We start from the raw sequence: 14810 nt of genomic DNA, 5'->3' as shown, positions 1-14810 counted from the left end.
AGGTTCCCTATCCAGTGGATATGATCTCCAATGATCCAAGGCTATTCTGACATATTTCCCAACGCTAATTCACATACAGCCCCATAAACCTCAAGAATTAAGCTATCTGAAGTCTAGTAATTTGGCTCCTTTACAAACATTCAGTTACTAAGTCATTAAAGTAGTTGATAAACAATGGAAGTCCAGCAAAAGATAATCTATCGTGCTCAGACTTTTATCGTGACCATACTGGATCTATAAAACAACATTTGGCATATTAGACCTAGCCCCTTTTCTTGTTCAAGTACAGCAAATAAAAATATGAGACAAAGTTCAGAAAGCCTAACAGATTACAAAAGTGCACAAATGTTCACTAAGCGCTATGTGTATTATTCATTCCCAATGTGACATTCACTGTAACCTCTAGCCCAGAGAGGGCTAGATTTGGAACAAAGATGGGTGGTTCACCCCTGAGATTCAATATTATATTTTAATGCTAAAAACAAGTAACACTGGTTTTATTTCTTGTTGAGCAATCTTTTTATTTATTACAGACCTGTGCTGAACGAAAGGAACTGTTCTGGAAACTTTGCTAATGCCATCTTGCTAGTCAAGATAACCCCACAATTAACTGGTAGTGGTTGTAGTAATAAATTCATATACGCTTATACTCACTTGCCTTATCTGTGGGGCTTGGGGTGCTGGGTTCTGAGCCCAGAAAGGGGAACTGTCTGTAAGGTTTGGGTATTTGTCATCTATGCCCTCATCTAGTCAGATAAATGACACGTGCTGCTTTGCTGTATAAAGAACACATAAACATTTGCTTAGGCATGGGCAAGCCATCTCCTTGCTGCAGAGTCCGTCCTGCATCTGCAAAGGTTAGGAGAATTGGCAGGCTGATTTGCTGTATGTCTACACCTTCTTTAATAAAGCACTGCAACTGATCGCTTTGGCATGTTTGGCATCCTTTGGTATACCTGCACCCAACTACTCCAAGCCCTCCTTTGGGCCACCGGATCAAGACAAGATTTGTAAAAAAAAAAACCCTGTATAGGAGTTTGTGCATCTTTTTTCACCCCAAGCTATAAAATGGCCTGGTTCACCTGCAACAAAGTGCTGAGTCCATCAAAGACTTGCACCAACTTTGCTTTTCATCAGGATCCAGCACAGTCACACTAACCCAGGCATAGGCAAACTCGGCCCTCCAGATGTTTTGGGACTACAACTCCCATCATCCCTAGCTAACAGGACCAGTGGTCAGGGATGATGGGAATTGTAGTCTCAAAACATCTGGAGGGCCGAGTTTGCCTATGCCTGCACTAACCTATGGTTTATCTTAGTATGAACTCTGTCTGGGCACTTAAACCTCTGTCAATTGCTAAGTTTTGTGTTGTTGTTGTTTTGAAAAAAGAAACACTCTGGCACATTTCACTAGCTGGGACAAAACAGCACCCCACATATAAAATTCAGTTGGCTTTCTTGGGATACTTGGGTGTTTGTTCTGCAAAGAAGGAAAACTGTAAATGGCTGAAATTGGGGACATGGTTTACAAGAAATGCTTCATGAGAATTCCACTATAGGTCTACATCTGTGTAAATCCTACAATGAAAAGTGCACCTGGAGTAGGTTTGCCATACAACAGGAATTTTCCAGACATATCTGGAATACTGCAGTCAGAAACAGTTTCTGGGAGAAAATTGGCAGAATGTCTGGGAAAATCTGGACGTATGACGACCCATGTTGGCAAGGTCGTTTTTGCCAATTTCTCTTAAAAATAGCTTAAACCACATCTTATGTGTCTGTATTGTTACTTTTTGAAATATAGCAACTCTAACCCGGAGGGGAATTTTACACCTGAATGCCTGGGTTAGAGAATGAGAGAGGAATGAAATAAAACTTATGAATGGAGGTAACTCCAATTCTGTTCCGGAAAAAGCAAATTCTGGAGCAGGTTTCCTCAACCTCAGCCCTCCAGATGTTTTGAGACTACAATTCCCATCATCCCTGACCACTGGTCCTACTAGCTAGGGATCATGGGAGTTGTAGGCCAAAAACATCTGGGGGGCCGAGGTTGAGGACGCCTGTTCTGGAGCATTGCAGGAATTGTTTCAGCCTGTGTATCAGACAGTGCCAGTTATAAGAAGGGCAAACTTCTCATATAGTATTCATTTTAAAAACCCATGCAGATGATGCAAATAAAAGCATTTTGTGCAAATATTTGCTTATTTACATAATTTATTCTCCTCCTGCTCTGTTAGTCATTTGGGAAGAGAATTAGGCAGAGCACCAAAGACTTGTTCTGGGGAAATCCTGCACGCTGAAATCCAGCCACCTGCACTTCCCAGCTCCTAAGATTACACAAGGCACTGAATGACGAGCACAGCTTCAAAGGCTTTTAGTGGTTAGAACTACCCACTATTAGGATGGTGACTTTTTCATCCAATACCACAGTCTAAACTTACATACAGCACAGTCACAAAACTGTGGGGAAAATCCAGTAATTCAGTTTGCATGCAGAAAACAACAACAATATACAGTTGTTATGAGACTGTGCTTTCTGGAATGCAGTATTTGCTAGGTGGCTTTTCTGCACACATATCGGCACTGAAACATTAAGTACAAAAAGCAATTGGAAAGACCATTAAGAAATCAGGAATTGCTTAATATAGTAATTTCTGGGTGTAAATAATGGTTATATCACCATCTAATGGAGCAAGAAAAGGAAATGGGAGTAGGTATCACTATGAAACTATCCTTCCTAAATTATATTAATTGCCTGTAATACATGTTGTGTGATAAAATGCTGATATAAGCATAACCTACCATAGTTTAAACAGTGTTGCAGACACTGGGTGAAACAACTTCTTAATATCTCATGAACAGCAAGTAAAAAAAAGAGAGAGATTCAGTGTATCTTTTTTGTGCAACTTTAAAGATTAGAATGTATATCAAGGAAGTCATAAAATGTAACACTAATTGAAAGCTGAAAGACGTTTAGATTACTGTATCTTTAATAAAAGTATTTCAACACTCCCTTAAAACAGAAACAACCCTAAGGTGTGTAACACTCACAGCAATTGGGAATTGCATTTAAGAAGTTTTGTTTGCAAATGAGGCATGTATGCAAAGAGGACATAATAGAAAGAGAAACTTGAGTTTGTTCACCTGAGAATTTACCTGTTGTAAGATTGGGAAGGCAGTCTCCCATTTCAAAAATGAATCCCCATACAATATTGGGGGAAAGCCATAGCTCAGAGGTACAGTACATACTTTGCATGGAAAAAGGTGTCAGGTTCAAACTCTGGTATCTCCAGGTAAGTTTGGAAGAGACTCCTTCAAGCCGGAAATCCCTGGGAGCTGCTGTCAACTGGTGTCAACTATACTGAGTGGCCTGACTTGCTAGCGAGGCAGCTTCCTATGTTCTTATTAAAATAATGCAGTCTAAAATCACGTAGAACATAGGGAAGGGAAGACTTTATGCACCCAGTTCTCAATCAAAACCATTCACTTCATGTTTTGCAAAACTTCCCAAGAGAATCACGTGGTTTTAGAGTTGCTCGGGCTTCCCTAAGCCAAAGAATGCCGAAACATTAAAATCCATGCAAAAAGAAAAATGAATTATTCCCAGTTCCATGAAAGAAACCTCAGCCTGTATAGAAGAAGTGATTATCCAATCACTTAAAGCTAAACAAATTCTGCCCAGAATTGCTCTTGCTGGGTTAAAGGGAAATGGCCATAATTGTGCCAAGCATACCGCAAAAGATTATCTACGGAGGGGGTAAAATGCTTTCAAGGGACAATAACTAGTTCTTCAGCTCAATACTTTTTTCCTGGCAGTTACTTATCTATGAGTCAATAAAACAAAACAAGTTATGGCAGGGATAAACGTGCTAATGCCTCTTCAAATACAACCAAATAATAAGCATTTGTGATATCACATTTCAGATGTGATTTCACATTATTTGTGAATGCAACCATGATTATTTGTTCAGCAAAACATGAGCTGTCTCACCAGTGAACTGACATACCACTTTTTGTTTCTCCAAATCTTGGCTTGTTTTAAGCTGCTCTTACCCCATGTCTCTGTAGCTTGGTGACCATCTGGGGTGGGGTGGTCAAGTAAACTGTGGTTAAGCAAGGCTGTTGGTTTCAGATATAACACCATACCACAGTTGAAACAACCCATGGGTCATAAGCCAAGAAGAAACCATGGTTTCATATTGTGGTTTGTTGCCCAGAAATAAGCCATAGTTTGTCTGCTGAGGTGGAGCCACATTTCAACAAAATGAACCATAGTTTAGCATTATGTGTGAAACTGATCCTTGCCTCAATAATCACTACAAGGTCAAATCAGTATTATTATTTTCCACACTGCAGATGAGCACACAGCTATCTGCATGCATCCCTGCTGGTACTTAACTGGCATTACAGAAGCAACAAATTAGAAGGCAGGAACAAACACAAAAGAAAATGCCTGTAATGAATGGGAAAGCCCAAGCTTGCTCTTCAGTATACAAATTCAAGTATGTGTGGGTGTGGACTACTCCAGTCTAATTTGAATAGAGAAATGGTTGATTAATAGCTAAAAAATGCTCAAATGTGGACAAGTCTATAGTCCCATGTTGCATTAAGCACTCTTGAGCTTCTCTCCTGTTATTTCTCTGCATGTTGTTAATACAGAACTGGAAGTGCAAAGGTATGTTTTGGAGCTGTCTATAATACCTACATTCTATACTCTATCCAATGAAGCTCATCCCATCCTTCTGCAAAGGAACACCTACAACAGATGCTGTGCTCAGGGCACTTCTTGATATTTTTACAGATGGGATTGAATGCATGACAGCAAATTCATGTTTGTACAATTAATATGGATTTGGGCTCTTGCACAACAAACCTGCTTAAAGAAAATCAGTACTTTTTGCAGCAAGGAAAGTGATGGGGAAATGTGCTGGAAAGTGTGGGATAGCGATTCCTCAGCATGTCTTCATATAACCTCCCTGCAAGCAGTTCCAAATGAATGCTCAATAAACTGCTGGCTTCATAGAACCTCCCAGGAAACTTTGTGAATGTTCAATAAGCTGGGCTTATTGAAAGGAGGATAGAGAAAAGAGTATTGCAAAGCCTAGAGCTTACAGTGGCAAAAGCTCTATGTACCATATAACGGGGGAGGCCTGTCCTGTTTTGTTGCCAGAGGCAAAACTGGAAAGTGCTGTCCCTCCTGCCCAAGCAGTGCTTACTGGGATCATGTGGTGGCAGCTTCTGGCAAGATCTCATGAGATCTTGCAGAGATTTCGCAAGATATTTTGCGAGCTCCATGAGATCTTGCTGAAAACAGCTGCAGCCCCCACAGCCACACGACCCTCAAAGAATTCCACTGCCCAAAGTTGGCTGCTTCACTCCACCTCATGGGCAGGCTGGCCCTATTTCTAACCATTAGTATCGTATTTTGCACATGAGGCAATGTGTAGCTTCTTAAACTCCTACACTTAAAATGGATAATTTATCAAATGTTTGTCAAATCTACTACCACAGTGTTAGACTAGAAAAAGTGCACATGTGCACAAACAAAAGTTCAGATACAACATGGTGTATGTATAACATCATCATACTTGGTGGGTTACTGCATAATGAAGAGGCAAAAGATCATTGGATATGTTGACTGCAGGGGCTGGATATTAACTGGATATGTATACAACCTTCCAGAAGCCACAGTGCTGATAAGCACGTAAGGGTATTTGGTATAAGGAGAATTTTCTACCTAGATACCAGTATCAGCAGTGGCCAGCTAGGTGTTCCAAGGAAACCTGCAAACAGGGCATGAAGGCATCTGTGTTGCCCCATTATTTCCCCACAAACCACCTAGTATGTACAATGCACCCTCACGTTTAAAATGCATGACACAGATTCATAGAGGATAGGCCTATCAATGGCTATTAACCATTATAAGTAATGTATGGAGGCAGAATACATTGAAGGGCGAGGCCTTGAGGACTAGAAACTAAGGAAGGCCACACATTCATACTTTGCTTGTGAGACTTAGAGAAGTATCTTACTGGCTGCTTTTTTAAAAAATAAGATGTTGTGCCTTGGTTTACCCTTGCAACACTGTTCTAATGTGTCCATAATAAACCATGAATGCACCTTGTTTATTTCACTGTTCATACATAACTAAGGCAGGATGCTCCAGCTGGCGTTGTGCTTATGCAGTAAAGGTAAATCATGGCAGTGCAATGTACCCAGGGCACTATGTACCATTTCCTGAGTGGAATGCTACAATGAGTGAAGAGGCCTTTATAAACAGCTCCATCCCATATGCTCCTGCAAATTAGGGTTGTAAAACAAAATACTCTAGATGCCAAGTAGAAGAATGAGTTAAGCAGTTAAGATCTTGGCACAAGTCTTACGTCACATAACAGTAACAGCTCCACACTGTTTGTTTTACTCTTCAGCTTTAAAAAAGAAGAAAATCCATTTTAGGATTAGGCTGTGGGTTTCTTTTTAGGAAGGGCAGAAAGGTGTTGTTAAAAAACCACATCACTGCAAAGCAATAATCTGTGTCTAAGGTTAGCAAACACTTTATTCTACGGTTTTTATCTGGCTTGTAGATGACTGAAGCTCAGGATGGGGATGAAATTCAATTCACTTTGCATTTAAAGGTGACCCTATCCAATCTGCACTTTCTAAAATAATATGCAAACTGAAACACAACCATCCTTTGAAAATCATGCAGCTCCACGTTTTGCAGTGCTGTTCTCAAACCAAGTAATGAGTACAAAAATGCACAAACTAGGGTTCATATGAATGCATATATTAATCAAAATAACATACACAAATTATGGGACATTGATTGCAAAAAAATGTGCATATTAGATAAAAACTACAAACATAAATTCACACAAAAATACTGAATTTTCATTGGAAAAATGAGAAACTGAAAGAAACCAGAAACTGACTGATTCACTCATCCCTAGACTGAACCTTGCAGTCTGCTTCTTACTTCTAGAAGAGATTTAAGAAGTATCAACAGAAGGCTTTTATTAACCAAAATTATACTGCCTGCTAATAGTGAGCAAACAGAAATGGGGAAATTCTACAATTGCATAACATTTCATGTGAAAGTTAACAGAATCTGCCACTAATAATTAGGGTTGTTTATTTTTACTGAGCATCCTTACTCAGGAAAAATACATGGATGCTTTAGTTGAGATTCCTGAATGGCAAGGGGTTGGACTAGATGACCCTCAAGGTCCTTTCCAACTCTACCATTCTATCATAGCTGTCAATGTTTCCCTTTTTTAAAGGGAAATTCCCTTATTCCGAATAGGATTCCTCGCAAGAAAAGGGAAAAGTTGACAGCTATGCATTCTATGATTATATGATTTTACTGAAAGGCAGCTAAAAACACCTGTAGAACTCAATCTTGCCAATTCTGCAGGGAGCAGCTGAAGAGGAAGGAAAGTGAAGAATTCGCTACATTGATAAGGTCTGCATATAATGAAAAAACAAACAAACCTGCTATTAGAAGCAACAAATTTTCATGGGGCAAAGTGCTACACTGTAATACACCTTTCTTCCTAAGAAAATTACTGAGTCACAACCTAACATCCCCTCCCTTCCCTTGAAAAAGGCCTTATTCTGAAGAAATTCAGCTTATTTCTGAGGAAATTCAACCTGCATGTTCATAAGTGAGTCATTTAGAAAACCCACTTTCTCTAGCCCAAAGTCCAGCTCTTCTTTTCTGTGACAAAAGCATTCCCGTGGTGAGTCGCAACAAAATGTCTAGAAATCTAATAATAATCTGTGTATAGTAAAATCTATTTCCCCTGCACCTGCATCATCTTGGTTTTCAATTTGTGCATGAATGGCACAAGTTAAAATTGGAACTGAAATAATTAAACCAAAACAATCAAGCAACACACAGTCTAGGTACTGAAAACAAAAGGATCTCAAACAACTCCCTGTGTTTACATTTCACAGAAAATCACACACACATCAGCCATTGGTGCTTCATTGGCTCTACGAACACACGTTGCAAGCACTCCTACCCACTAGTGATTAATTCTTAATGTGAAAGTTGTTGGGACTCAAGTCCATCATAGCCTTGGAAGAGAAATGCCGTATTTTTCGCTCTATAACACGCACCTGACCATAACACACACGTAGTTTTTAGAGGAGGAAAACAAGAAAAAAATATTCTAAACGAAACAGTGGATGTATGATTTTTGTGGTTCATGCTGTGGCCACAGACATGTGATCTGACGGTGAGTTTGGGGTAGCCCAATGCAAAAATCCTGAGGATCCATGTGGATCCATGCTTTGTAACCACGTTTTTGCACCATTGCGGCCCCATGAAACAGTGGGTGCGTGTGTTTTTTGGTGCAGGCTGTAGCCATGGATATGCTATGTGATCTGATGGTGAATTTGGGGTGACCTAGTGCAAAAATCCTGAGGATCCATGTGGATCCGTGCTTTGTAACCACGTTTTAAGTGGGGAGGGAAGGAAAAGAACTCAAGGGACAAGGAGCACGCGTGGGGTGTGTGGAGAAGGATGCTGCTAATAATGCAAGAGAGGCTCCTCTCCGGCTTTGCTCCTTTAGAACAAGCAGGCTCTGCGTCTCTCCCTCCTCCCCGGCAAGGAAACCATGATAGTAACCACTCTGAGACAAATCAATAAAAATTGCGACCAACACTCTCCCCCAACAAGCGCAGTGAGGTCAAAACACACACACACGCAGAGAGAGAACTGGCCCTAAAGTCACAGGGCGCTGGAAGTCGCAGGGGCGCTGGGGGAGTGAACGGGAAGCAAGAGAAGGAGAAGGAGCCCTCTCTCACACACAGAGAGACACACAGAGTGTCAATTCTAAAGTCGGAGGGAGAGCGCAGGGAGAGTGAACGGGAAGCAGGAGGAGGAGAAGGAGCCCTCTCTCTCACACACACAGACACACAGAGTGTCAATTCTAAAGTCGGAGGGAGAGGGCAGGAAGAGTGAACGGGAAGCAGGAGGAGGAGAACGATAGCTCAAGCACACACACACACAGCCCCTACAGTGGCTAATCCAAAATCGGACAGCAAAAAACTGCAGGCAGGGACAGAGAGCACGGGGTTGTTTTAAAGCAGCCAACCCTGCTCTGCTTCTCTCCCTCCTCCCGGCTAGGCTGGCTGAAAAGCTTTGCTGCTACTTAGCAGCTCAGTGGGGAGGAGAGAGGAACATAGAGGACGGGGTTGTTTTAAAGCAGCCAAGCCCGCTCTGCTTCTCTCCCTCCTCCCCAGCTCGGCTCGCTGACAGGAGCCGCTTACACCCGCTTTGCTGTTTCAAAGCGAGCCACGGACTGCTCACAACTGCAGCAGATTCCCCCGCCATCTGTAGGCATTCGCTCCATAACACGCACAGACATTTCCCCTTACTTTCTAGGAGGAAAAATCTGCGTGTTATGGAGCGAAATTTACGGTACCTTCTTCATTCCACCTAATAAGCTGCACTCTGCACATGCAGAAATCTTATTAACATATTCCAATGCAAAACTTTGGTGCTGAAAGAGATCCTAGGCTCATATCCTGGTGGGTACTGTTGCCTTCTCCCCTCCCACTGTTCCACGTTCAGATATGTCTGAGAACAGATCACTGGGTGGCAAGTGGGGGGCAAACAGGGGCAGCTGAACTCAGCCTTACATATGGGAGATACAGTGGTACCTCGCAAGACAAATGCCTCGCAAGACGAAAAACGCGCAAGACGAAAGAGTTTTCGGTTTTTTGTGTTGTTCCGCAAGATGAATTTCCCTATGGGCTTGCTTCGCAAGACAAAATGTCTTGCGAGTTCTTGCGAGTTTGTTTCCTTTTTCTTAAAGCCGCTAAGCCGTTAATAGCCGCTAAGCCGCTAATAGCCGCTAATAGCTGTGCTTCGCAAGATGAAAAAACCGCAAGACGAAGAGACTCACGGAACGGATTAATTTTGCCTTGCGAGGCACCACTGTACCATATCAACATTGAGAAACATTACACACCCAAGTGAAGAAAAAGCAACATACATAGAGGATGGCAGAGGATGCAGTGGGGAAGGTAACAAACTCAGTGGCCTCTCCAGAATGGTATTTTTAGCAGATGCATTCTGCAATATGTCACTGATGCAATAATAGTGTGTCAGTGGTGGGTTTATACCACACATCATTCCACTGTATTAGTTGTTCTGCAATGTTTCTCCAGTGTCACTACATTATTGCCATCTGGAGGCACACTCTTGCTTGCAACAAAAGTGGGAAAACAAAATCGGGACAAAAACGCACACCTGAAATAGAGAATTTCAGCAGAAAGCTATGGGGCATTAACATATTGGCAATGGAAGTAGGGTGTCTGCCCTGAAACTCTTGCAGGAATGAACAGTGTTAAAGACTGACACAATATAAGGTGGCTTCCTGTATTCCTTCCTATGGCTGTTTTAATTTATTGCATGTTTATCCTATCTTTTTCTCGCAAGAGCTAAAGTAATAATAATAATAATAATAATAATAATAATAATAATTTATTATTTATATCCCGCCCATCTGGCTGGGCCTTCCCAGCCACTCTGGGCGGCTTCCATAAAAACCAAAAATACAGTAAAATCACACGTTAAAAACTTCCCTGAACAGGGCTGCCTGAGATACATGGTGAGATACATGGTTCTTCTCCCCCTCATTCCATCCCAACAACCCTGTTAGGTTAGCCCAAGATTCAGTGAATGGCTCAAGGTCACCCAATGATCTTCATGGCCAAGTGGAAACTTGAACCCTGGTCCCCCAAGCCAACACACAATACCACCATACCACACAGGCTCTCTTAGGTTCCTAATATCTGAGCACAAATAACAATGAAAAAAGGAAATATGGAAATCACAACTTTCAGCAGGAAAATCCTGCCCCCTGATCCCAGATTACTGTGAAACAGATAACCTAGTAGTGGAGGGAGGGATGCACTCTGCACATGCTTTAGATCTATTTATTTTAGGAGTATACCTCAATTCAAGGCTGAGCCCTGGCATTGCTGAGTGACTATAAACTTAACTGTGGGGAAAACCAGCTTCATCACAAAAACACACTTTCAATAGCATGAAAGAGACTCACTGAAATATTGTACAAATTCCAGAATGGCAGCAGGGGGTGAGTATATTGCCCCCCCATCTTTTCAGTATGAAATCACCTTTTCTTTTCCTTTCTGCCCCAACGGTAACATTGGAAACTGCCTTTTAATGAATCAGACCATTGGCTCATCTAGATTAGTGCTGCCCACACTGACTGGCAGACATTGATTTCAGACATTGGTCTCTCCAAACCCTACCTGGGAACACTTGCGATTGAACATGGTACCTTCTGCACACAAAACATTCTGCTAAGAAACATTTTTTTGTTTAGCCTACCCAACTGCTGAGAAAGCTGGCGCGAATTTCAATCTCTTGCTATTTCAACTTTTCAAATGTCTTAAATTATTGTTGCGGTTCTTCTTCTTGTTTTATCTTTTTGGCAACCTGCTTTGAGGTCTGTTTGTTCGAGACAATCAGGCAGCGTGCACCTTTTTGTGAAGTTAATAAATGCAAAGAAGATGTTCCACAGTTCTGTTCCCTCCCCTAAGGTCCACAGTAAAAGAGATGCCTTTGCTGCTGTCACCTCGCTCTCCTGACCCAGCAGCAGAGGTCTTGCGTCTGCAACAGCTGTGCTGTGTAGCTAGCAAGTGAGACTGTTCTTGGGACAAAGAGGAAGTGATGAGGGGCGGGGGAGGAAGAGGCTTGCCCGGTTGAACACCAGCCTTGACACCAGTGCCAAAGGCACAGGAAAGCCTTGCCCAAAAAGAAAAAGGGGCAACTCCGAGCTCTGGGTTGGGAGAAGGCCTTGCCATGTGCACCTCTCTCCCAGAGTCCCAGCACCGCTTCCCTGAGCACGAGGGGCGGCGTGTTATGTTCACTTTGCCCAAGAATGAGGAAGTAGAGAGAGCTGTTGAGTACAAGCAGCACGAAGAAGAAGAAAAGTGTAAAATGCAGAACTCCCCTCTACAAATGTAATTCCCCAGAGGGGTCCACCCCAGCTAACCCATAACTCAAAGGGCTTCAGGCCAGCTCTGAAAATGTCCACACCTGGAAACTGGAATCGACTCACCCCTCCTTCCTCCCTTAAATCACTTGCACATGATGACTTGTTGGAAATCAGAATAAAAATAAAAAGGCCGTCTCTCTCCCTGCCGCTCCGCAGGGAAACGGAGAGTCTTATTATGGCACCTGAGGGACAAGCGGGTTTACTGAGGCACAAGTTTCCACAGACTAGCGCCACTTGATCTGTAATAATAATAATAATAATAATAATTTATTATTTATACCCTGCCCATCTGACTGGGCTTCCCCAGCCACTCTGGGCGGCTTCCAAAAAATATTAAAATACTGTAATCCATCAAACATTAAAAGCTTCCCTAAACAGGGCTGCCTTCAGATGTCTTCTAAAAGTCTGGTAGTTGTTTTTGTCTTTGACATCTGGTGGGAGGGCGTTCCACAGGGCGGGTGCCACTACCGAAAAAGCCCTCTGCCTGGTTCCCTGTAACTTGGTCTCATGGAGCAAGGGGACTGCCAGAAGGCCTCAGCCTGGGACCTCAGTGTCCAGGCTGAACAATGGGGGTGGAGACGCTCCTTCAGGTATACTGGACCGAGGCCCTTCTGTCCACACAGAAGCACCTCGAAAACCTCCTCTGCCCACCAGCAGCAGCCTCCTCCTTTCAAATCTGGCCCCGGGGCTCCCACCGCCTGGAAGGGGCCATACTGGACGCCCTCTTCCCCGTCCTGCGTCCCTCTGGTTGCCGCATCCCTAAACATTCCCGCGTGGCAATGGGGAGAGCGAGAGAGAGCGCGCGCGCGCGCGGCAGCGAGCGAGCAGCCGTGTTGTCCCGTGGGAACGCGGCAGCCGCTTCCCGCCTTCCCGCCCCTCCCCTCGGGGCTCACCTCGAGCGGGATTCCGGACGCCGACGTCGCCTCACACTGCGAGGGGAAAGGCGAGGAGGAGCCGGCAGTTCTGAGGGAGAGAGACCCGAGGCGAGCAAGAGGAGTCCCGCTTCACCAGAGCGCCATGTCGCCCCAGCGCGGCGGGGTCGAAGGAGCCTGGCGGTTCCTTGCTGTTGTCGTCGACGAGGAGGAGGGAGAAGTAGTCACTTCGCTGCCCGCGAGGCTGAGAAGGGGGAAAGCAGAGGAAAAGGAAGCCCTGCGCTGCTGCTGCTGCTGTCACGGTCGAGGCTTTTTCCCTCCCCTCCTTTGGCGATGTGGTGTTTTTTTTCTTTCGTCGGCTTCCAGCAGCGCGCACGCCCCTCTCCTCTCTCCCGCCCGCCCGCACACGCTGACAAGACTTTGCACGCGCCCCCGGGCTTGACTCCCGCCTTTCTCGCTGCCTCCCTTCCTGCGCCCGCCCGCCCGCCCCTCCGCCTCCCTCTCACTTCCTAGCTGGAAATTCCCACCGACGTCGTGAGAGTAGTGCGGGTGAAAAAGAAACAGGCGCCCGAGGGAGGGGTGTGTGTGTGTGTGCGCGTGCGCGCGCGGGAAGAAGTGGAGAGCTTGCAGCAACCCGGAGGGCTGGGTTGAGGGCAGGGCAGGGAGGGAGGGAGGCGCCTGAGATGTGCAACTGCACAGCCCGCTGCCATTATTATTATTATTATTATTATTATTATTATTATTATTATTATTATTATTATTATTATTATCGCTTCTTTAGCTTGTTTTCTTTTCAGAGAGGCATCCTAGCTGCTGGGGAAAGGGGCAGTTTTATCACTAGGCAGATCAAAGATGACCACTTCAGGTGGCAGAAGCTGGAATTGGGCTTTTAAATTCACAGCATGATACACGCTGAAAGAAAATTATATGAAAATGATGCACCGTTGGTATTTAGCTCCCAGTAAATTAGCAAAAATGTATAAGGCAGGGTCAATGCAGTGCTTTTTTTCTGGGGGCGTGCAGGGGTACGCATACCCCTAAACATTTTGTGGATCTAAGTTTGGCCTCATTGAGGGGGCAGTATTTCAATATTAATAGGAAAATGAGAGTACCCCTAAACATTTTTTTTAGAAGAAAAAAGAAAGCACTGGTCAGATGTATGTTTGGATTTTTGTTGTGGGGGCAGGCTTTGTTAGGGGGGCAGAGCCTCAGATAGTTATATATTAACACCAAAAAAACCAAATAACTCATAATTGATTTTAGGCGAAAGAAAAGTGTATTTTTACCATTGCACATAAATGGCGAGGAGGTGGAGAGGGTTGGTAGTTTTAAATACCTGGGCACTTACATCTCTGAGGACCTCTCATGGACTGCAAATATTAATATGGTTGTGAGGAAGGTGCAGGGGAGGTTGTATTTCCTGAGAATGCTCAGAGGATTGAATCTATCTCAGCACCTACTTCTGTCCTATTATCATAGTACCATTGAGAGTGTCTTAACCTATAGTATATTATCGTGGTATGGGAGCAGCTCTGGAATGGATAAAAAAGCCTTACAGAGAATAATTAAAATTGCCCAGAATGTTATTGGGCTCCAACTACCAACCCTGGATGAGATCTTCACGTCTCGCAGCTTGAAGAAGTCACACAATATCCTGAGAGATCCCACCCATCCTGCTCACAACCTCTTTGAACTGTTGCCTTCGGGCAGAAGATACAGGACAATGAAAACACGAACCACACGCCTTCTGAATAGTTTCTATCCAAGAGCTCTGATTGCACTAAACAATGATCTCAGGGCCAGTTGTAAGAAATAGCAAGCAGTGAGTAGTAAGGAATGAGATAGGTTTTAGGTTATGCTATGCTTCTAATAGGTTGTGTTATATTCTGGATTATGTATG

The 14810-nt window shown here is 43.7% G+C and overlaps 2 protein-coding genes across 2 annotated transcripts in view; one reads left to right on the top strand and one right to left on the bottom strand.

Moving 5' to 3' along the window:
* CENPE (centromere protein E) overlaps positions 1–4561 on the top strand; it is a 299890-nt gene extending 295329 nt beyond the window's left edge. Inside the window, exon 38 of the mRNA XM_079990180.1 lies at positions 4550–4561. The gene's annotated coding sequence lies outside the window, so the exon portion shown is untranslated. The remainder of the gene's footprint in view (positions 1–4549) is intronic.
* NFKB1 (nuclear factor kappa B subunit 1) overlaps positions 1–13353 on the bottom strand; it is a 73577-nt gene extending 60224 nt beyond the window's left edge. The window contains exon 1 of the mRNA XM_079990200.1: positions 12932–13353. The gene's annotated coding sequence lies outside the window, so the exon portion shown is untranslated. The remainder of the gene's footprint in view (positions 1–12931) is intronic.
* Positions 13354–14810: the final 1457 nt, after the last annotated feature.

This window comes from Podarcis cretensis, assembly GCF_951804945.1.
Source record: "Podarcis cretensis genome assembly, chromosome: 9".
In the NCBI taxonomy this organism is placed as follows: domain Eukaryota; kingdom Metazoa; phylum Chordata; class Lepidosauria; order Squamata; family Lacertidae; genus Podarcis; species Podarcis cretensis.
The sequence above is the reverse complement of the archived record's forward strand: the minus strand, read 5'-3'. Positions and strand labels throughout refer to the sequence as shown.